This window comes from Rhinoraja longicauda, chromosome 27 (assembly GCF_053455715.1).
Source record: "Rhinoraja longicauda isolate Sanriku21f chromosome 27, sRhiLon1.1, whole genome shotgun sequence".
NCBI lineage: Eukaryota > Metazoa > Chordata > Chondrichthyes > Rajiformes > Arhynchobatidae > Rhinoraja > Rhinoraja longicauda.
This window is the reverse complement of record NC_135979.1, coordinates 24,348,847-24,373,749: the sequence shown is the minus strand read 5'-3', so window position 1 is coordinate 24,373,749 and position 24,903 is coordinate 24,348,847. Positions and strand designations below refer to the sequence as shown.

Here is a 24,903-nt window from a genome sequence, read left to right as displayed (position 1 = left end):
GTCCCTCTCTTCCCCTCCCCCTTCCCAGTTCTCCCACTGTCTTCCTGTCTCCACCTATACCCTTCCTTTGCCCCCCCCCCCCTGACATCAGCCTCAACCCGAAACGTCACCCATTCCTTCTCTCCAGAGATGCTGCCTGACCCGCTGAGTTACTCCAGCATTTATGTGATACCTTGCAATATTGACTGTTGGCCAACTAATTCAAAGGAAGAATTTCATAGAGTCATAGGGTCATGCAGCACGGAAACGGGCCCTTCGGCCCAATTTACCCATGCTGACCAAGATGCCCCATCTACACTAGTCCCACCTGCCCATGTTTGGCCCGTAACTTGACTGAAGTTAAAATGGCAGTTTTAAATCAAGTTAATGTACACTGGGAAAATAAGTCTAAAAGACAACGAGAGAGCAGAATTGCCAATGGAAAAGGACTCGGAACAAGTAAATAAGGGGAAGGGTTAATTTTAGTGGTTTGAAAATGAGTCTGCCCTGGTAGATCCGTAAATAAGCAACAAGAGACTATTATGGATGGTTGGTGAACAAAACAGATTGATTTCCACAGGAGGGATGGGGAATGGGAAGTTGAGGAAAGGTAGAACAATTAAAATGAAGCTGTAACTGGGGGCTTATGATGAACATTGTAATTCAGTCACGGACCCAAGGCTAAACATAGAAAATGCAGAAAGGATTTGAAGAAAGAATGAAGAGGCTCGGAGGGAGGGGGAGAAGGCAGACTGGCAGCTCACATGAAAAGCAACCCAAACATCTTTTATCAATAATAAAAGGGGATTAACTGGCGATGAGCAAGCAAAATGGAAGCAGCCGTGTGAAGACGGAGGCTTTCTAAATTACTGTTTTCACAGAGGAAGAGGTTGCTGTCGATATCACAGTAAATGAGCAGGTTGGTCAGATATCGGATTGAACAAAAATAAACAAGGAGCAGGCAGCTGAGAGGTTGTGCTGGTCTAAAGCAGCAGCAACACTCTCATTTCACTCCTACCATCGGCAAGAGAATACAGGAGCCTGAAAAACCGTGACTCCCGGGTTCAAGAACAGCTTCTTCCCAACAACCATCAGGCTCTTGAATGTGACGCAAATTAAAACTCAACTACGGAGTTATATTTTGCATGAGCATTGTGTTTAATAATTTATTGTGTTTTTGTTTATTATATATTATCTGTGCTTGTTGTGTTCACAGGCCTGTTATGCTGTTGCAAGTAAGAGTTTCATTGTTCCACGGTCGGTACATAAAATAATCAAACGCTCCTGAGTTTTGAACTGGATGGAGTTTTGAAATAGTCTGCTGGGGATAGAAGCTCTGAAGACTCTGGCCACATCCGCCTTGGCGGCACAGTGGCGCAGTGGCAGAGTTGCTGACTTACAGCGCCAGAGACATGGGTACGATCCTGACCATGGATGCTATCCGTACGGAGTTTGCACATTCTTCCCGTGACCGCATAGGTTTTCTCTGGTTGCTCCTGGTAGCATGGACTTGGTGGGCCGAAGGGCCTGTTTCCACACTGTATCTCTAAAGTCTAAAGACCCGTCCAACCCTTAGATACAAAGTATTTTGAAGGGACAGTGAGGTCGCTATACCCAAGACCGCAAGAAATTATAGATAGTTGAGCATGTAGCCTTGTCCATCACGCAAACCAAACTCCTCACCATTGACTCTATCTACACTTCCCGCTGCCTTGGAAAAGCAGCCAACATAACCAAAGACTTGTCCCACCCCGGTCATTCCTTCCTCCCCACTCTCCCGTCGAGCTGAAGATACAAAATCCTGAAAGCCGGCATCACCAGACTCAGGAACAGTTACTTCCTTTCTGTTATCAGACTTCAGAATGGTCCTTCCATAAGCTAGGGTACAGCCCCGATTCTCCAACCTACCTCATCACGGGCTATGAACTTTTTCTCTGGAACTGTTGCGCGACATTGCTGAGAAATTATATTCTGCACTCTGTAACTCTCATTCGCTCCACCTATTCTACGTGAGTTTGGCTTGATTGTTTTCATGTTAAGCATTTTCTCATTTGAGTGGATAGAGCATGCAAAACAACCGTATGTTGCTACATGTGTCAATAATAAACCTGAACCTAAATCCCTCCTGATTAAGTCGATTACTCTGCCAACCAGTTGGACTAACACTAGTAGGAGGATAATGAGAGCCATTAAGCTGGGAGCACTTGGAAAAACATTGCTGAATAAAAGCACGCGTGTATTTGTGAAAAGCAGGTCATGTCTGACTAAATTATTGAGACCTTTGTTGAAATAGTGGAGGCGCTGCTGAGATTAGTGCGATTGAAGTTGTTCAAATGTCGTTTAATAAAAAGTACAATATTGTCAGAAAATTATTGGAATTTAAGGGTCTGTAGTTGCATCGAAATAAACCAAGGGTCAAGGAGAGATGAGAATGCTTGATCAGAGGATAAATATTCTCTCTATCTGCCCACGGAATCCTTCAAACATCTTAAACACCATGACCGAGTCTCTGTCACACTTCTCGATTCAATATGGAGTTTAAGGAACAATGATTCATTACTTCTGCAGTTGTACAGGGCCCTAGTGAGACCGCACCTGGAGTACTGTGTGCAGTTTTGGTCTCCAAATTTGAGGAAGGATATTCTAGCTATTGAGGGCGTGCAGCGTAGGTTTACTAGGTTAATTCCCGGAATGGCGGGACTGCCATATGTTGAAAGACTGGAGCGACTAGGCTTGTATACACTGGAATTTAGAAGGATGAGAGGAGATCTTATCGAAACGTATAAGATTACTAAGGGGTTGGACACGTTAGAGGCGGGAAACATGTTCCCAATGTTGGGGGAGTCCAGAACAAGGGGCCACAGTTTAAGAATAAGGGGTAGGCCATTTAGAACTGAGATGAGGAAAAACTTTTTCAGTCAGAGAGTTGTGAATCTGTGGAATTCTCTGCCTCAGAAGGCAGTGGAGGCCAATTCTCTGAATGCATTCAAGAGAGAGCTAGATAGAGCTCTTAAGGATAGCGGAGTCAGGGGGTATGGGGAGAAGGCAGGAACGGGGTACTGATTGAGAATGATCAGCCATGATCACATTGAATGGCGGTGCTGGCTCAAAGGGCCGAATGGCCTCCTCCTGCACCTATTGTCTATTGTCTATTGTCTACTTAATCTTCAGCGATACTGAATGAGGCCCACTGATGGATTCTAACCAGGCCGCTGTGCAGGGCAATAATATTTCCAGCCTTTTTGGTTCTAGACTCCTTGAGATAAAGGTGAAACAGTTTACGGGGCCTTTATATTTATTTCCTGGATCAGAATCATAACTGTTCGTAATGATTAGATTAGAATCATAGAGTCATACGACATGGAATCAGGCCATTCAGCCCACTTTATCCATGCTGACTAGTGGACACTGACCCATGTTAATCCCGTTTTCCAGCACTTGGCCCATAGCTTTCTTTACCAAGATGATTCAAATGTTCATCTAGACTATTCTTAAATGCCGCCAGTGACTCTGCTTCCAAGGTTCTCCCCAGTAGTGTGTTCCAATCACTAGCCACTCTCTCAGTGACCCCCTCAGATCCCTTCTAAATCTCTTACCCCTAAACCCGCGTCCTCTTGTTTTATCCTCTGGATATGGGGAATAGTTTCCTGTAGTCTATCATATCTATACCCCTGATAATTTTGTATACCTCAATCAAGTTCCCTCATAACCGTCTCCACCCCTGACCAAATAGACCTGGCTTCTCCGGTCTCTCCTCACACATGGAATGCTCCATCTCAAGCTATATCCTGGAGAGTTTCTTGTGTACCCTCTCCAGTCCTACAGTGTGGTGATTCAGGACCACATGCAGTACTCCAGCTGAGGTCTAAATAATCTATATAGTAAAACTCATTTGTTTGTTTGTTTGTTCCTGAACTACAGCCAAAACGGTACACGATAGCGCGACAATTTTAGGCCCACCTTACTCACCGTCTTCCCTTTGGTGCTAATGGAAGAAGGTTCATTGAAAATGGTGTTATATATTTAAAGTTATTCACATTTTAAAGTTTAAATCTATCTCTTAGGGAAGGAGGGGGAGGGAGGAAGAGGGATGGAGGGAGGAGGGGAGGGGGAGGGGGAAATGAGGGAGGATAAGGGGGGTTGAGGGTGATGGAGTGGGGGGGGAGGGAGAAGAGGGGAGGGGGAGGAGAGGGGGAGGAGAGGGGGGAGGGAGGGATGGGGGTGGGGGAGAGGAGAGGGTGCTGCACGAATGCAGGAAAGGTTTGGGCCCAACGGGTCCACTTGGTCTAGTGTTTTATAAAGCTGAGGCATCACATCCTTGCTCCAGTTGACACAAGGAAGTGCAGATGCAGGCTTACAAAAAAAGACGCTAAGTGCCGGGTCCTGACCCGAAACATGGCCTAACCATGCTCTCCAGAGATGTTGCCTGAACTGTTGAGTTACTCTGTGCCATTTATGGATGTCTCTGTCTCCCTCCATCTCAGGAGTCAATCCACCCACCCACATGTGTAATAAACTCACATAAAACTCTGAGGGCAAACCTGGTCTCATCTGCCTCTGGAACTATGAGTCAGGGGTGAGTGGGCAGACTTGGTCCCTCATTAATCATGGTTTGGGAACAGCTCCATCCAAACCCGCAAGAAATTTGCCGAAAATTGTGGGCGCAGCCCAGACCATGATGCAAGCCAACCTCCCTTCCAAAGATGCCATCTATACTTTGCGTTGCCTCAGCAAGGCCACCAGCATAATCAAGGATGACACAAGGATGACCCCAGTCACTCACTCCTCTTCCCTCTTCCATCAGGCAAGAGGTCCAGGTGTGAAAATGCATGCCTTCAGATTCAGCGACAGTTTCTTTCCCGTTGTTATCGGGCAACTGAATAATCCTTTCATCAAGTAGAGAGTGGTCCTGAACTACCATCCACCTCATTGGAGACTATCACTCAGACTATCTTTGATCAGACTTCACTGGTCTTTATCTTGCTCTTCGGGTTATTCAATTTATGCTGTATCTGTACACTGTGGACGGCTTGATTACAATCAGGTGTAGCTTTCCGCTGACAGGATAGCAAGCAACTAAGGCTTTTCACTGTACCTCGGTACACGTGACAATAAACTAAACTAAACTGATCCATCCCTCGCTGGAGTCAACCTTTTCACCTGTGAGGTCAGCCTCCAACATGAGCTCTTTCAACACATTGAAGCTGTGGTCCAAAGATCCATTGGGACAGTAACATTTGGGATCATTGAGTGGCCTGGATAGCACTTACTTCGGAGTGGCACCAGCCTTCAGGGATTATTCTGTTGTCATGGATGCTGGAGGTCGGTTCGGCAACCTTCATCTTCCTTTAGGACCTAAAGGTTCTGGACAATGTTTCAGTAAATGTCACCGGGTCCGGCACATCTCAGGAATTGATTTTCATCTGTACAAAGAGAATAGTGGATATCTCACAGTGGGTGGCACTTACCACAAAGATTGGAAGGTTTATGAGTAGAACTACAGACCGTGAAGTAAGTACAGACATAAATCTAATTGAGGTTTTTAAGTGCTTTAAATATAGAATAACTGAAATGAATTATAGCTTTGTGTCGCATTGACAGAATAGTTTGGTTTATGTATGAATAACCTATCTTTGCAACTCAATTATTGGATGGGATCTTGGGGTGTTTTATTGTTGACTAATGGCTTGCAATTTAATTGGAGGATGAAAGTGAGTTATCGGTACAGTAGCTACCCAGAAGGGAACTTTAGTCTGGAATCTAATCAAAGATTCAAGTGGTTGTACATAGAATATCTGGCATCATGAAGCGAGTTACAGGCTGGAATCCAATCATGTGGTTTGAGTTGTCTGCCACATTGAATAATGGGCAGGATTTGTATGCGATGCAGGTTGAAATATTACTGGAAAAGGTCCCTTAAACTTGGGGAAACAAATGCCTCTTCTAGCTTTCTTCCTCACCCCCCCCCCCCACCCCCTCCCTACCACACCTCTGAATTCAGTCTGAAGAAGGGTCCCGACCCGAAACGTTCCCTTTCCATGTTCTCCAGGGATGCTGCCTGACACTCTGAGTTACTCCAGCGTTTTGTGTCTTTCCCCAAACTTGGGTTGTACTCAACATAGTATCATGGTGACCAACAATTAAGGGCGGCATAGTGGTGCAGCAGGTAGAGCTGCTGCCGCACCGCGCCAGAGAGCCGGGTTTGATTCTGACCTCGGGTGCTGTTTGTGTGGAGTTTGTACGTTCTTTCTGTGACCATGTGGGCTTCCGCTCGGTGCTCTGGTTTCATCCACAACGAAAAGGGCGTGCGAGTTTGCAGGTTAATTGGCCTCTGTAAATTGCCCCTAGCGTTTAGGGAGTGGATGTGAAAGTGGGACAACGTAGTGTGAATGGGTGATCGATGGTCGGCGTGGACTCAGTGGGTTGAGGGCCCAGCTTTCCTGGTTTTTTTCCACGATCAATTGATTAATCATTTGTATTTAACTTTCGAAGAGAAATGAACCAACCCAGTCAATTAAATATTTCTACTGTAAAGGCATGTCTGGGTTGGGTATCCTGTGAATCACTATTTGATTCCCCAAAACATTCTATCGTCAACAAGTTAAAAGTTGGGAGACTGACGGAGTGGGCCTCACTGTCTTGGATTACTGCAGCTCTAATTGTGCTCAAAAAGGACAAAACAACCCACTTTGGTGTCACCTCGTTCATCATCCTAAACATTGGCTGTCTCCACCATCTCCGAGATGCACCATCAGCTACACACACCACAGCCCGGCTGGCCACACCTCACTGTCTGAACTCTGACGGTCCACAGACTCTGCTGCAAAGACGGATGAAGGCAGCAAGCCCATGGGAACATCAAAGCTAGTTGCTTTCCTTCCCAGCCACAAACAATCCTTGGATTTGGAGATGTATGGTCATCTCTTCATCTACCCAAGGCTATAATTGGTTGACAGATACAGAATGGAAACAGGACAAAATGTGCAGGAAGGAACAGCAGGTGCTGGTTTAAATCGACGATAGACACAAGAAGCTGGAGTATCTCAGCGGGTCAGACAGCATCTCTGAAGTAAATAATCTGGAGTAAAGGTGACATTTCGGGTCAAGATCCTTCTTCAGACTCCCTTTGGCCTACCGAGTCCACGTCGATCATCTTTCACCTACAGCATCAAACTTGTTTTCTCTCTTCCCCAGATCTGATGAAGAGTCTTTGATGAAACGATAAATTTGTTTCTCTCTCCACACATACTGCCGAACCTGCCCGAGTCTTTTGAAGACTGTATATATATGATATGATATGATAAGATATTCTGCTTTTGCTTCAGATTTTCGGCATCTGCAGCTTTTGCTTTACACTTGCTGTGAGGTCACTGTGCCTTCTCCTCCAGCACCTCCAGCCTTCAACTTCCAGTTAATAGTCAATAGATGTTTATTGTCACAGGTATCAAGGTTAAATGAAATTATTTATTTTGCTTACAATTCAGTGAAATCATACCAAACATAAGCACCATTGTATATACGTGAATGAGTGCAGCGTTTGTAATGTAAAAATGGTAGATTTCTTCTCAGGCAGTACACAGAGATGGCCACATTTTCGGCACCATCTTATACCTTTCAAGTATTAAGTTCTTAAAAATACTGAGTATTATCTTGGCTTTAAAGCCCAGTGTCCTGGTGTCACGTATATACAATGACACTGGGCCGCGTGACAATGATACAGTGTCACGTATATACAATGGCACTGGGCCGCAGTTGCATGGGTCGGCCTGGCGATACTGTCGGTGTCCTCCATTGGTGCTCTGCCGCTCCGTGCCGCGTGTAGTCCACGTGCTCGTCCGACCTCTATGGGACCTCCAGCGGCGCCCGATCGACGTCATCCCTGGCGGCTGCTGGGCCACCAGCGGCCCACTTGGTAAAGAGTTGACCAAAACTTGCTTCCACACCTCTTTCCTTAGCAACCGTCTCCAGTCCCAATTTCACAGTTCAGCTCCCCACTGAATCACAGGGATTTTCACAGCCTTCAGCGTTTCTCAAGGCAGTGTTGTCACCGCTCTCTGAGGTCCGAGCTTACTGCCACGTGACAGGTGTGTCCTCACCTCTGCCCACAACAACACTTACTCACCCTCTCTCCCCCAGCTGTCGGGCCGGTCCATAGTTGCGAGTTGCAACACACGATGCCTCAGAAAAGCCATCAGCATCCACAAAGACTCTTTACACCCCTGCAACAGTCTGTTCGAACTCCTTCCATCGGGCTGACGATACAAGACCTTCTACGCCTGCACCTCCAGACTCAGGAACAGCTTCATCCCCAGGGCCATAGCTGCTATGAACCGGTCCTGCTGAGCCGGATGGTCACATCGCACAGTGATCCGGCACAGATCTATTTGCACTTTATTCTATCTTAAAACTGTTACAATTTGTTTCGTTGGGTTGTTGTTGTTTAAATTAATTAAATTATTGCGTCGTATGGGAGGCGCATTCCCAATCTCGTTGTACCCCCTGTACAATGACAATAAAGATATATTGTATTGTATTGTATTGTATTGAATCTCGGAAACCACAAGGAACTACTGAAGCTAGAATCTTGAGCCAAACACAGTGCTGAAGGATCTCAGTGGGTCAGGCAGCATCTCTGGAGGGTGAGACATCCTGGCTTTGAGATGTTTGGCCCCTGTTTATTGCTTACAGCCTAGCGGAATGAACATTGAAATCTCCAGTTTTAGGTAACTACATAACCGTCCCCCTCTCTCTTCTTCCCCCATATACTCTCCTCCTCCTTTCCCACCCCCACCCCTCTCCCACCCCACTGTCCCCTGTTTCACCCCTAGCCTTCTCGACCACCTGCATTCCTTCCTCTAGCTTCACAATTCACAACTCTTGAATCCTTTTGTCTCACACCTTTTTTTTCATCCCTCGCCTTTGTCCATCATGTGCCTATCAAAACCCATCTCACCTATACCAACTGATTACCTGCCAAGCTTTGTCCTGCCCCTCCCAGCTCTCTGCCTGAACCTCCCCCCCCCCCCCACCTCCAACCAGTCTGAAGAACGGCCATGATCCAAACAAACCCGATCCATGTTTTCCAGAGGTGCTGCCTCACCAGCTGAGTTACTGCAGTATGTTGTGTCTATTTTAGCCAGGTTACATGTTTGCTTCATTGTGTGAACAGTACCTTCCTGGGAAATCTGCCACACTCTTGGCTACATCGCAGTGCTGCAACTGTATGGAACAGTTTGGCCGGCAGTGCTGCTAGTTCCGCAGTGCAGGTCTCCAATCCTATAGGTGGGCTGCTGTCCAGTCCCAATGCCTTTTTTGTTTCAAGTGGGGTGGCACAGTGGTGCAGCAGTAGAGTTGCTGCCTTACAGCACCAGAGACCCCGGTTCAATCCTGACTATGGGTGCTGTCTGTACAGAGTTTGTACGTTCTCCCTGTGACCGCGTGGGTTTTTCTGGGTGCTCCGGTTCCGTCCCACACTCCAAAATCATACAGGTTTGTAGGTTAATTGGCTTCGGTAATATTGTAAATTGTTCCTAGTGTGTAGGATAGTGTCAGTTAGTGTATGGGACCTGGTGGGCCAAAGGGCCTGTTTCCTTGCTGTAAGCCACTCAATAATACACTCAAATTGGTTCGGTAACTTAAAGGCCCAGGACCAAAGAAGATTACAGAGAATGGTGAACACTGCCTGGTCTATCACAGGTACTGGACTGACCTCCCCAGCTGAAGGAATCAAGGGAGGCACTGCCTCAAAAAAAGGCAGTCAGTATCATCAAAGACGTACACCAACCTGACCATACTCTCATTTCACTCCAATCATCAGGAAGAATCTACAGGAATCTGAAAACTGTGATCACCAGGTTCAAGTACAGCTTCTTACCAACAACCATCAGGCTCTTGAACACTAACCAACGCTGACCTCAACTGTGAACTTCTAAGGACTGCCTTTGGTTGCATTAAGGACTTTGTTTTACATTAGTATTAAGGCTTTATTTTATTGATTTTTTAAAAATGTATTACATGTCATCTGTGAGTATTGTGTTTACAGGCCTGTTGAGCTGCTGCAAGTAAGGATTTCATTGTTCCCTTGTCAGTACATAAGGCAATTAAACACCTTTGACTTGAAAACCTTTCATGTGAATGGCCCCATATATTGATTTCCTTTTCAGTGTTTTATTCCTTTCCAGGTAATTTCAGATGCATTAATTTTCTCCAAGTTCTGCCATCTCCAGACAAGCCTTCACCTCCCATCTTCACTCAGTCACCACCACCACCAACTCCTCCTGACCTCCCCTCAGACACAGACCTGCCCTATAGTTTGATCAATCGCTCCCTCTGACACTTGCCGCTGAAAAGGTGTTCATTTGCAACCTCTCCACTTCTGACAGAATCTTCCCTGATTCTCTCTCCACAGATGCTGCCTGACCTGTCGAACATCTCCAGGCTTTCTACTTCTACCTCATCCAGAATGCCTTCACTGTAGTGAGATTTAACTACGGTAAAACAGCTGTTTCCAGTCTACACTTACTAAGTCACTTCTCAGACTATTTATATTTCTTTCCCCCCTTTTAGAATTTTCACTTCTGGCCCATCTTTGCTCCCTTCCATTACTTTGCTGAAAATCTAAATGGATTCTGACTGTTGCATCCAAAGTTCTCTGAAACACCCTTCATGTGTGAGTGTGGTGTGACTTGATCACATCTTTCTGTGCTTTCGATTTCTTACCCATTTCCCAGACGGATGCATGCAACGTCTATCATTCAGCCCAGCCAGGCATTTTTGTTTCTTTTCCACAAAACTTCCTTTCAATTAACTGCCTTCCAAACTCGGTTCATAAACAGATCACAGTGTTGGAGTAACTCGGCGGGTCAGCAAGCATCTCTGGGCGACATGGATGGGCGATGTTTCGGATGGGGACCCTTCTTCAGGCACGAAAGAGTTCTGACCCGAAATCTTCCCTATCCATGTCCTCCAGAGATGCTGCCTGACCAGTTGAGTTACTCCAGCACTTAGTGTTCTATGCAAGATTCTGGCATCAACAGTTCCATGTGCTTCAGTTCCTAAAAAACCCCACCTTCCTTATTCTAGATTTACCTCTCTCGTTAGAAGCAACCATAAAGATCCTGCTGCCCTGAGTTGCAGTAGGAATAGGAAGGTTATTTACAAGTTCTGTAATAAAACTACATCCCTCCAAGGTAGTGGAGAGAATGAATATTCAGGATAGCTCCCGGCGGGCCGCGGTCTGGAGGCGGGAAGCTGCCATGCCGGCCCCTGCTTGTCCCCCGCGGCCATACGCACTAAGACCTGGCTCGTGAATGGCGAATGGTAGGATCTGATGGAAACGCAGGGAGAACAAAACGGGATCAGAGTAGGATCAGTGTAAACAGGTGGTGGATGCTTGCACCATCTCTGTGGGCTGAAGGAAGGGTCTCCGTCTGCATTGTATAACTCTTTGACTCTATGACTGTAACATTCTTAGTTTAGACACAAGGAATGTAGTAAGATGGTGTTGGTCTGTGGGGTGATGCTCAAGCCGTAGGTGCCCAAGAACTGGTGCCAGGCCTCAGCACGCTAGAGGTTTAGCAAGATGGGATCAGAGTAGGATCAGTGTAAACCTGTAGGTTCAGTAAATCTGTGGGACATTCTGAAATGTGACCGTACGTGCTCAGAATAATACCTGCATTGTATCACCCTCATCTCTTCCAAGCTATCTTCGTTTCATCCACATCTCTATTGTATAATCCCTTTTCGAAAGAATGATGAGAGTCTCAGAGGATTAACAAAGACTAAAGAGAATACTGGAACTGCATATCCAAACTTTAACCAGTTATAAAGAATTAAGTCTTATAATTTAGCAATTAACTAGATTGCACAGTGTATGTTCATTCGCTGTCAGATAGGAAAGTGTTCTCAGTCAGGTGAGTGCTAAACACTGACTCAGTCTCATCTACCAGTCTCCCAGAGGAGTCCATTTACTAACTAGGAGGATGACAGTATTTTACAGCAATCTGTTTTTGTCACTTGTTACTTCCCAAATTGCTGTAAAAATATCAGGCTGCATCTTATATTCATGGACAGCTGTCATAAATTACTGTCACGGCACAAAGAGCCTATGATCACACATAACTACCTGATATTACTGTCACACTTCCCTGCCATAGATTACCGTCACAGATTACTGTGTATGTCTGCTGCCGATCACCGCTGAGTACAATCACTGCAGATTACTGAATTTTTCTGTGACATGTTATTGTTACACATTATAGTAGATTCCCTCTCGCATATTTCTATCAGACAATATTGTTACAGGTTAGAATGTATTTCCATTGCATATTACTGCGAACAGCTCACTGCCTATTTTTAATCATATCATACGACGGGGCGTCACGGTGGTGCAGCGGTAGAGTTGCTGCCTTACAGCGCTTGCAGCGCCGGAGACCCGGGTTCGATCCCAACTGCGGCTGCTGTCTGTACGGAGTTTGCAGGTTCTCCCCGTGACCTGCGTGGGTTTTCTCCAAGGTCTTCGGTTTCCTCTCACACTCCAAAGACGTACAGATATGTATGTTAATTGGCTTGGTGTCTGTGCAAATTGTCCCTAGTGTGTGTGTAGGATCATGTTAATGTGCGGGGATCGCTGGTGGGTGTGGACTCGGTGGGCTGAAGGGCCTGTTTCCGCACTGTATCTCTAAACTAAACTATTGTCACGGATTATTGTCCAAGATTATTGACCTAGACTGTGGAACAGCATCCCTCTCCCCATCAGAACTGCCCCCTCCATCGATTCCTTTAAGTCCAGGCTCAAAACCTATTTCTACTCCCTGACGTTTGAGGCCCTCTGAGGGGGCGCTGTGAACTGTTTATGTATGTGCTGTTATATTTGTGTGCCATTTTCGTTCTTAGTACCTGAACTGATGTACAGCACCTTGGTCAACGTGGGTTGTTTTTAAATGTGCTATACAAATTAAATTGACTTGACTTGAAGATTACTGTATATTCTAACCATATATTGTCACGTGTTGTAATCACAGACTCTCCGAGGGTCAACACCGTGCCTTGGTGGAGAAGCTTGCATGAACCTAAGGCCCTGAGATTAAGCTCGTGGCATGGCGGGCAGGTCGAGGGGGAGGTTCCGCGTCAAAGGGTGACCCATGAAGACGACCTCAGCGGTGGAACAGGCGGAGGATGGTGTCGGGCCGGCGGGTGGGGCACCACAATGGCTGAGAAGGTGGAAGAAAGCTGCATGCCGCTGGAACCGGGTCTGTATCTGTCAGCGGCCATGTATGTGGTGGTTGTCCATGCACCGGTCTCCCCACGTTAGACGATGTCACACACACGAGGGACATACCAGACCCGCACGGAGGACCCAACAGGAGCACAGTCATTCTCGATTTCAAGTGTGTGCTGATGATGATTAAGGTACAATCAAGGCACAAGGAAACGATTCTTTCATATTATTGTCAAGTTACTGTTCTACATTGCTGTACACCTTTGTCATGTGCAGCTTCACAAACGACTGCTATCAATCAGCCACATATTTCCACTGTTTGTGACTGCTGCAGACATTTGTAACAATTGCATACTTTACTGCCATGCATCACTATTAAACATTTGTCTTAGAATCAGTTGCTAAAAATTGAATTGGTGTTATGATGATTGATCTAGGTAACCATCCACAGAGGCAGCTCGACTACAGGCACATCAGCAAGGATTACCTTTCACTTAAAGCGCTTATATTCTCCAATGCATCTATATTCAAAATGAAATGCATTTCATTTTACCAAACAAAATAAAATAGTGAATAATGTTTTGAAGCAGAAGAGAGATAGAATCAGAGATACATACCGTGTCACTGAGACATGTCCACAGAGATACATCAGCACATAGACCACGTGTAGACAAAACGTCATGGACAGATGCACAATCGCAGAAAACACAGACAGACACACTGTGGTAACAGATCAAAAGCTCTTGCATGTTTGGCGAAGAGAATCGTTATCCCCGTGGCTGTCCATGCTCAGAAAAGCTACAGAATGAAGACAACCCTCCTCAGAGGTAAGACGATACAGCGAGTTGAATTCACCGTATCATAGGGCAGGGTGTAGACCAGCTACGTTGGGGCGGCACAGTGGCGCAGCGGTAGAGTTGTTGCCTTACAGCGGCAGAGACCCGGGTTTGATCCCGATCACCAACAGATCTGACAAAATGAAACTTTAAACATTGAATCTAACAACTGCGACCAATTCCTCAGTCCATTCCTCGGGCATCTGCTGCCCTCATGCTGCCCTGATTGAGAATGATCAGCCATGATCACATTGAATGGTGGTGCTGGCTCGAAGGCCCGAATGGCCTCCTCCTGCACCTATTGTCTATTGTCCCCTCTGCTCCTCGAGCGTTGCTTCATGAGTGGTGGGGTTCTGAGCTGCAGCCCAGCACTCAGCGCTCCCACTGTGACCTTCTGTGGAGAGGAGATAACAACTCGTGGTGTAACGGAAGCGAGATGGTCCCCAGCAAACTGCATGGTGTTTGCCTCAGGCCCCGTCGCTCAGTCCTATGCTATCCCACTTCTGCGTCCAGTCCTGACACACCAGGGGCACCTTCGCATCCACTCCCAAAATATGAGGCAGACTGTTCACAGAGGCCAATTACCCGACAAACCCGCACGTCTTTGGGATGTTGGGGGGAACCTGGAGCGACGGAGGAAACCAATATGGTCACAGGGGAAACGTGCAAACTCCTCACAGTCAGCACCGAAGGTCTGGATTCAACCGTGTGTCAGCCGCCGTGTGGCGGCAGCTCTACCAGCTGCGCCATTGTGCCGCCCTAAGGAGCGAGGAATTTCTAACTAACAGAACAGGATACCGGTACCATGTAGTCTGGTGCCCGCCAACTCTGCAACAGTTTTTGTCTAGCATGGGCAAGGAAGCAACACCTTTAATATCTTTGCCTTTTCTTTCATTCCGGGTTGACTTTGCCTGTCTGTTTCTCCTCAGGTCCAAATGTAAGAAATGTTTCCCATTTTTTTCAAGTCTTTTGATAATATATTACCATAATCTATTTTCCTCCTCTCAATACCATTTTTGGCAGTCTTTTGCGGAGTCAAACTCTTAGTAATTTTCAGGCTGATCTCTTTTTTGGACATCATTTTGGCCACTTAATACTAAGATATCTTTAATTTCTCTTGCTGGCCGTAAATGACCTACATTTCCATTTTTTTTCCTCAAAAATGGATATTAACTGTGAATGATGTTATAACTTTAACCATTTGTCAGTCTTCATCATTTAGTACATTTTCACAATCTAGTCTTCAGAATCTCAGACGGCTAAGGACGTTTGGCATGTCTCCAACAACACTTACCAACTTCTTCTGCGGATCACCATAGAAAGCATTACTATTGGATTGCATCACCGCTTGGTTTGGCAACAGCTCTCCTCTGCCAAAGACCGCAAGAAATTGCAGAGAGTTATGGATGTAGCCCAGTCCATCACAAAGAATAGACTGCCCATCATTTACACCATCTACACTTCACACTGCCTCAGGAAAGCAGCCAAACAAAATCACAGATCACTCACACTATGATCATTCCCTCTTCTCCCCTCTCCCATCCGGCAGAAGATACAAAAGCTTGAAAATATGTCGCACCCTCCCCCCACCAGGAAGGTGTCAAGGCCCTATGGTGTAAGAAAATAACTGCAGATGCTGGTACAAATCGAAGGTATTTATTCACAAAATGCTGGAGTAACTCAGCAGGTCAGGCAGCATCTCAGGAGAGAAGGAATGGGTGACGTTTCGGGTCGAGACGTCTGAAGAAGGGTCTCGACCTGAAACGTCACCCATTTCTTCTCTCCTGAGATGCTGCCTGACCTGCTGAGTTACTCCAGCATTTTGTGAATAAAGGCCCTATGGTTGTTCCTTGAACAGGGATCCAACCAATTTCCCTCTACCAGCACTCCCCACCAATCCCCCAACTATTTCTCCACCACATTGATGACAGCATTGGGGCTGCCTCCTGTACCCGTGCAGGACTCAGTGACTTTATTAACGTCACCACTAACCCACGCTGCCCCCAAATACAATGGCACTATCTCTGACACCTCCCACCCATTTCTTGATCTCACTGTCTCCATCACAGGGGACAGATTATCTACTCATGTATACTACAAACTTATGCACGCCCACAATAATTTGGACTGAATAAATCTTTTCCCACCTTTTGCAAAGACGTTATCTCCAGCTCCCAAATTCTCCCTCTTCGTTGCATCTGTTCCCGAGATGAGGCTTTGCGTTCTGGGACATCCCTTACTCCCGTCTCCTCTGCGCCCCGTAGTTCTGCTCTTACTCCCCCTTTCCCCGGATGGAACAAGGATAGGGTTCCCCTGTACCTCACCCTTCACCCAACCAGCCTCCACATACAACATATCCGACATTCCCATCACCTCCAACGGGATCCCACTACCAGTCACATCTTTCCATCCCCACCCCCATCCGTCTTCCACAGAGATCGCTCCCTTCACAACTCCTTGGTTCACTCATCCCTTCCCGCCCAAACAACCTGCTCCCCGGGTGCTTTCCACTGCAATCGCAGGAGATGTAACACCTGTCCCCTATACCTCCTCCATCAGGGGCCCCAGTAGTCCTTCCAGGTGAGACAGAGGTTCGCGTGCACCTCATCTAACTTCATCTAGTGTTCCCGATGTAGCCTCTTGTAAATCGGCGAGACCAAGCGTGGGCTTGGCGACCATTTCGCTGAACACATGCTTCGTCCTCCAAGGACTATTGGATCTCCCGTTTACTAACCATTTTAACTCCCTTCCCCATTCCCATACCGGCTTTTTTTGTCCTGGGCCTCTTCCATTGCCAGTGTGAGGCCACGCTCAAACTGGAGGAACTGCACCTCATATTAGGCTTGGGTAGCTTACAGCCCCATGGTATGAACATTTTTAGGTAACTACAAAACCCTCCTCTTCTCCCTTACTCCCCCCCCCCCCCCACCACCCCCCTCTCCAGTGCCCAACCAGGACGTGCCTACTTCTCCCCTTCCACCTACATTCCTTTACCTAGCTTCACAATTTCCAATGCTGTTTAGGACAGCACAGTGGTGCAGGAGTAGAGCTGCAGCCTTATAGTGCCAGAGACCTGGGTTCGATCCTGACTATCAGTGTTGTCTGTATGGAATTTGCGCGTTCTCGCTGGGACCCCGTGGGTTTTTCCCGGGTGCTCCGGTTTCCACCTACATTCCAAAGACATGCAGGTTTGTGTGTTAATGGCTTCTGTCCCTCGTGTGTAGGATAGAACTAGTGTGTGGGTGATCGCTGGTCGGCAGGGGGTCTTGTTTCTCCCTGTATCTCTAAACTAAATGAAATCTTTTGATTCACTCCTCCTGTCTTTTCATCTCTGGCCTTTGTCCACCGTCTGCCTATCAATCCTCCCTCCCCTCACCTGTCCCAACCTGTAACCTGACAAGAGATAGACACAAAATGCTGGAGTAACTCAGCGGGACAGGCAGCATCTCTGGAGAGAAAGAATGGGTGACATTTCTTCCGATACAAAACGTCACCCATTCCTTCTCTCCAGAGATGCTGCCAGTCCCGCTGAGTTACTCCAACTTTTTGTGTCTATCTTCGGTTTAAACCGGCATCTGCAGTTCCTTCCTACATATTACCTGACAGGCTTAAACCTGCCATTCCTCCCTTCCAGCATTCTCCCCCCCCCCCCCCCCCCCCCCCCCACCCGTACAACCCATATGGGGAGAAGGCAGGAACGGGGTACTGATTGAGAATGATCAGCCATGATCACATTGAATGGCGGTGCTGGCTCGAAGGGCCGAATGGCCTTCTCCTGCACCTATTGTGTATTGGTTCTGACCCAAAACTTCACCACTCCTTGTTCTCCAGAGATGCTCCGTCACCCGCTGAGTTCCTCCAGCACTTGTTGTCTATTTTTGTAAACCAGCATCTGCAGTTTTCCTGTATCTATGACTTGAGTGGGTCGCCCGCAAATGTTTTTCACTGTATCTCAGCACACGTGACAATAATAAACCAAAAATAACTACCAAATCCTTGTGCAAATACTGGATCTGAAATAATCTACATCCGAGACAGTTTCTTGAACACTGGTTTCAGGAGCGATCCTGAATGTGCTGCATCATGTTTATCTTATTTAATCCGCATGAAAACGAAGGTCTCCGTGATTACTTTGTTATTACATGTCGCTGCACTTCCAATTTTACCCTCTCCCCAATACCACACTTTAGCACGGATTCCTTTACACTGCCAATATTGCCTAACTCTCTGTTTCTCGGCGATGGACAAACTCAATCTACATCTGGATTTTCTGAGCTGAGATCTTTTTTTTCTGCCCTCTTTTCCCCGTCTTTTCGCACCTCTCTCCTTTATTCTGTCTGCCACTTTAGAGCCTGATATCCTGATTACTTATTTCTCAATCATGCTTATTTTGCAATTAAGTATTTGAAACGGCAGACATGTGCATGTTGAACTGTGCTGCTAATCCCTTTACTTTAATGTAAATGGTTTATGCATTTATAGAAGGTGCCCTTTCCCTTTATTTTCCTTTATCCTGAAGTCACCTCATTCACTGAAGCCCCTTTTTTTTAAGCTTCCTGAATTTTCATCCAACTCACTCACTGCCAGCAACTGCAAGTAGTGTAAGAAAATAACTGCAGATGCTGGTACAAATCGAAGGTATTTATTCACAAAATGCTGGAGTAACTCAGCAGGTCAGGCAGCATCTCGGGAGAGAAGGAATAGGTGACGTTTCGGGTCGAGACCCTTCCTCAGTCTGAAGAAGGGTCTCGACCCGAAACGTCACCCATTCCTTCTCTCCCGAGATGCTGCCTGACCCGCTGAGTTACTCCAGCATTTTGTGAATAAATGCCAGCAACTGCAATGTCCACTGTTTTGACATTTATCCCGCCTTTAAATTCTCTTTCCCACTCTCGTAATAGTCTAAAGATCTCATCGCCAAATAAATACAAACAGAAGTGCATCTGGACTTAAAGACGTGTATATTCACAATTACATGGGCAGGTGTAGATAGATACACACACACACACACACACACACACACACACACAAATACATCGAGCACACAGATGGTCATATATAGGTGCACGCTATCAGACCCAGACATACCCACACAACACACTGAGAGCGAGCAGATTATGTCCTCACGCACACAAGCGATGCCACCCATATGGACACGTAAAGAGAGAGGGCTGCTGAAGAAATGGATACTCACATCACAGTGTTGGTAGATAGTTCGGGTGAGGAGATCGAGGGGCAGTGAGACCAGTGCAACGCACGCTGCCAAATCTGTTGAATGCAGAGCGAAACCCAAAGGTCCAGCTGCAAACTTGCCGTTCACTCCATCGCTAAGCGCTGAACCTCGAGCTGACTCTCCTCCAGACTGCCTGTATTTTCATCCCCTCTCTCGCTAGAGTCAGTTGGCCATTGCTGGATGCAACGAGCAAACGGCAACTCCGACGGGTCTCAAAGCAGCTTCAGCGGTGGAGAGCCTGTCTTTGCATTGCCAGCCCTATCAGCCTTTCCTATCTTTGTTAGGTCCAGTCACAACCAGCTGCAGAGCATCCTCTGTTTTTCTTTACTGCCTCCCTCCCTCCCTCTCTCTCGCTCGCTCCTCTCCTCTACGCTGTAGCTGACATCCAGCAGCTTGTGAGAAGCTCTATCTTGAATACTAATCAGCCGCTGGGGCATGTGCATATGTCTATGTGGCTGGTTGCTATGCTGCAGCCACTCTCTCACATACGACCAGACGAGGGCATGTTACCTCATCAGACATTATGTTTCCAGGTCAGTGGTGGCTCTAAATGACTCGCTGCTCTCTCTCCACTGCAGCAGTCACTGCCAGGCTGGGAACGGGCACCGTTACTGGGCTGGGGAGGAGACCGTGCCCAGCTGGTTGATGCCAGCCTGGCTCAGCAGTGGATCAGATCAGGGACACCACCTCCCCACCCTGACCGGCTCGAAGCTCCACCGCCATGGAGCCAGCTCTGCCCCCAACATCCAAAAGGATGGATGGGCAGCTTGTGAGATGGGAAGATCAGTTGCAGTCTCGCAACTGGTGAGGGAGCGCTGCTTCCACAGCTCCAGCTTCTTCCCCACCTTGGCTATCCGCTCCAGCCAATTCTTGTCACACGCCTCAGCCTTCCCGAACCAGATGCCCAGCACCTTCAAGAAGTCAGGCTTGATGGTGAAGGGGATGGAAGATCGGTCGGGCCAGTTGCCAAAGAGCATGGCTTCGCTCTTTCTTCGGTTTACCCTGGCCCCCGTGGCCAACTCAAACTGGTCGCAGACGCTGATCAGTCTGCGGACCGACCCTGGATCCGAGCAGAAGACGGCGACATCGTCCATGTACAGGGAGGCCTTGACCTGAGTGCCCCCACTGCCTGGCAATGTCACTCCTCTTATGCTCGCATCCTTCCTGATGGATTCGGCAAAGGGCTCAATGCAACAGGCGAACAAGACAGGGGAGAGAGGGCAACCCTGCCTAACTCCAGACCTGACGGGGAAGCTGTCTGATTCCCACCCATTGATTTGGACTGCACTACAGATATCGGTGTAGAGCAGTTGGATCCACTTCCTGATTCCCTCCCCAAAGCCCATTTTGGAGAGCACGACCCTCATGTACGTGTGCGATATCCTGTCGAAGGCCTTCTCCTGGTCCAAGCTGACCAGGCAGGCATCCACCCGTCTGTCCTGCACGTAGGCAATGGTGTCTCTCAGCAGCACCAGGCTGTCTGAGATTTTCCTGCCAGGTACAGCACAGGTCCGGGTGGATCACCTGACCCAGAGCAGACTTGACCCGGTTGGCGATGGCCTTAGACAGGATCTTGTAGTCTACATTCAACAATGTGATGGGTCTCCAATTCCTAATGTCATTCATCTCCCCCTTCTGCTTGTAGATCAGGGTGATGCTGCCCTTCCTCATAGAGTCTGACATGCTGCCGGCTAGAAGTATGTTGTTGTACACTTCCAGCAGGTCCGGGCCCACCCAGTCCCACAGAGCCCAATACAACTCTGCCGGTAAGCCGTCACTTCCGGGAGTTTTACTCGAGTCAAAGGGAGGCTGCTGTACTTGACGCAAGTGTGGCCCGTCCCTCCCTCCTACGCCACGGGGATCACCCGGGCCATCTTCCGCTTCATTTGGGGGTTGACGATGGACCGGGTGCGACAAGCCACAATGCACAAGTCGGCAGACAACGGGGGTAAAAACATGCCCAATGTCGCCCTCATCCTGATGGCCACCTTCGTGTGTGGCTGCATCAGGCGGAGCGTAGAGCCAAGGCATGTAAGCACCAAGTGCCACTACCTGCTGAGGTTCTACCTGTCCCCGGTGTTACGAAGGATGGGCCTGGTGCAGATGCCACGCAATGTGCCAGTCAGCTGGACATGGCCATACCATCTGTCGCTCGTGGAAATGTTCTTCCAGACCAACACCTTTGACCACAAGTCCATCGGGCAGTGGTCAGCACGGAACGTCCTGCAGACACTGCAGGGGAATGACTCCATGGATCATGTGGTGTGGTTCCCAGAGCAGACTGCCCAGCTTGTCTGGCAAAATGCCTCATCGCCAGAACTCACCAACAAGCACCGACCTGGCTTGGCTGGCATTGAGGGGAGCCCTCCCAGTCAGATCCTTCCTGCACCGCCGGAACCTCACGACCAGCGCACGCTGCCCTCGGGACGGCTGCTATGGGGAGGAGACGGTTGCCCACCTCTTCACAGAGTGTGGATTTGCCAAGAGTGTCTGGAGAGGTTTGCAGGGGTACCTGTCACGATTTATTCCGAGCAGCTCCGTCAAGGAGGACTCTGTGATCTACGGACTGTTCCCAGGGACGCATTCAGAGACTGACATCGAGTGCTGCTGGAAGGTCAAAGACGCTCTTCGGTCTGCCCGAGCTTTGTTGACCTCCCAGCGGAGCAAGCTGTCCGTCGGGGAATGTTGCCGACTGGCCCGCTGCAGACTGCAGGAGTACGTGCTGAGGGACGCACTGAAGCTTGGTGCAGCCAACGCCAAGGCCCTGTGGGGGAGGACCACAGTCTAGGGTCCTTCCGCTGCTGGACATGGGGGGCAGGGTGTGGTGGAGAGAGACACCCCTCCAAATAAGGGATACTGTGTAAATCTCAATGTAAATTTGGAAGTGAATACCTGTATTGAACGTGTAACCTCCGGAAATGTCGGATGGGGTTGTTAAAAAGAAGATGTTTTGTAAATATTTATTACTTGAATAAAGTATTTTTTGATATATTAAAAAAAAGTGTGGTAACTGGTGGAGACACTGCCTCACAACGCCAGAGACCCGGGTTCAATCCTGACCTCGGCTGCTATCTGTGTGGAGTTTGCACGTTCTCCCTATGGCCACGTGGGTTTTCTCCAGGTGCTCCAGTTCCCTCCCACATCCCAAAGATGTAGGGTAATTGCCAAGTGTGTAGGCTGTAGATGAGAAAGTGGATAACATAGAACTAGTGTGAACGGGTGATCATTGGTCATTGTGGACTTGGAGGGCTGAATGGTCTGTTTCCCTGCTGTATCTTTAAACAACCAAATAAATAAATAAATAAATAGATACATGTGAATAAATGTATGGTGACTGGGAGTTGGAACAGTATTCTATAATGACTGGTGTCCAGTCCAGTGTGGGTTGGTGCAGTCTTCATTCTCTCCTGCCTGGAGTGCCCCACACAAACTTAATTTAAGAACAGTAGTGTCATTAAATCATTGAGATGATGTAAAGGTACAGCAAGGAAACAAGCCCTTTGGGCCATCGAGCCCATGCCAACCATCGATTTCACCCATTCACATTAGTTCTTTATCATCTCATCCACCCCCTACACCCTAGGGGCAATTTACAGAGGGCATTAACCTACAAGCCCACACATCACTGGGATGTGGGAGGAAACCGGAGCACCCGGAGGAAACCAACGCAGTTCCAGGGACAGCGTGCAAACTCCACACAGCCTACAGCCTCTGTCATCCAACATTTGCCTGTGCACTGGCATCATGTTATGTCGGCTCCTGTGCTCTAATCAATCTGAAGAAGGGTCTCGACCTAAAACGTTACCCATTCCTTCTCTCCAGAGATGCTGCCTGTCCTGCTGAGTTACTCCAGCATTGTGTGTCTACATCTTCGGTTTAAACCAGCATCTGCAGTTCCTTCCAACACTCTAAGCTTCCATATTCTAAATGTAATATTGATTGGGACTTGTTTGAAGATTGTGAAACATGTCCAATCTGGTATCTTGCAGAATGTTCGAGAGTCTGTCCAGCTCTATGAAGTGACCTACAGTAAGAAATTTGGCTTTGTATAGTTTTAAGTCCTTTGATACATAGGATAGCTTTGTTGATTTAAATTGTCTGTTATCCTCCAATATCTTGAAGTGAATGTAAGAAGATAGTGAATCAATGCTCACCTGAGTTTTACTTTGTGATATAGAAAAGGGTCAGAGTGGTAAATGCACGAGGGCATCTTAAAACCACCGGGTGGCGCCAGCAGTGGCTGCCTCGCCAACAGTGTGCCCGTCCTTTCCTTCTTTGTGTTTAAATAGTATGTGTTAAATGTATGTTTTTAGTGTTCTTTAGCTTGTTTTATGTGGGGGATGGGGGGGGGGGGGGAGTTGGGGGAAACTCTTTCTAATCTCTTACCTCGACCGAGATGCGATTTTGTTCCGTATCGTATCTCCGTCCGCACTGCGGCCTAACATTGAGGAGTTGGCGGCCTTTGCTGGAGACCGGCTTTTGAGAGCTCCAACCGTGGGTGCCTACGGGACTTTAACATCGTGGAGCCCGCAGTGCCTTTGCCAGGGATCAACCTTGGAGCTCCAACCGTGGGTGCTTGCAGACTTAGCATCAAGGAGCCTGCGGTCTCTGGTCAGGGACCAACATCGGGAACACCAAGCCCCAGAAGCTTCGACCGCCCTGACACGGGAGTTTCGACTGTCCCGAAGCAGGAGTTTCGATTGCCCCAATGCGGGGGCTTCGGCCGCCGGCTGTGGGAGCATTGATTGCCCCGACGGATGGTTCAACTGCCCCGACCTCGGGAGAATAAAGAGGAAGATTAGATTTTTTTGCCTTCCATCACAGTGGGGGATGTGGGGAATCTGCTGTGGTGGATGTTTATGTTGACTTTTATGTATTTGTGTGTCTTATTGCTTTTTTTTCTTTCATATGGCTGTATGATAATTCGCATATCACTGTACCTTAATCGGTACATGTGACAATAAAGGACCTTTGAAACCTTTGAACCTTTGAAATGAACGTATAATACACCAGAAACACCCAGGAGCGCACGTCTGATCAATTAGTGTAAGAAAATAACTGCAGATGCTGGTACAAATCGAAGGTATTTATTCACAAAATGCTGGAGTAACTCAGCAGGTCAGGCAGCATCTCAGGAGAGAAGGAATGGGTGACATTTCGGGTCGAGACCCTTCTTCAGACTGAAGAAGGGTTTCGACCCAAAACGTCACCCATTCCTTCTCTCCTGAGATGCTGCCTGACCTGCTGAGTTACTCCAGCATTTTGTGAATAAATACCTACGTCTGATCAATTAGTGATTTGGATTTGAAACAAAGCTTTCTGAGGACTATTTAATAACCTGAACCACACTGTAGAGCACATCCAGCTACTGATTTGAACCATGTTGAAGTTTCAATAAACTCACCCTCCAAAAATAAACTCACCACCTAAATTTGTCTATCTGTTACTCCTCAGGGAGCAGTGAGTGACAATGAAAGTAAAAGGGATTTGCATTTACATTTTCTAAATATCCTAAAGCAGTTTTTTCATTAATGTGTTGCTGCTGTTGTTGGAAATATTGCAATCAGCTCGAGAAGAGCAAGCCTGGAAACAGCATGACTATAACCAAGTAATATTGGTGGGTAAATATTGGTCAG

The 24,903-nt window shown here is 47.5% G+C and overlaps 1 protein-coding gene across 1 annotated transcript in view; it reads right to left on the bottom strand.

Annotated features, from left to right (window-relative positions):
• Positions 1-19,955, bottom strand: part of rims3 (regulating synaptic membrane exocytosis 3) — a 121,218-nt gene extending 101,263 nt beyond the window's left edge. Inside the window, exon 1 of the mRNA XM_078423353.1 lies at positions 19,229-19,955. The gene's annotated coding sequence lies outside the window, so the exon portion shown is untranslated. The remainder of the gene's footprint in view (positions 1-19,228) is intronic.
• Between the last annotated feature and the right edge of the window lie 4,948 nt (positions 19,956-24,903).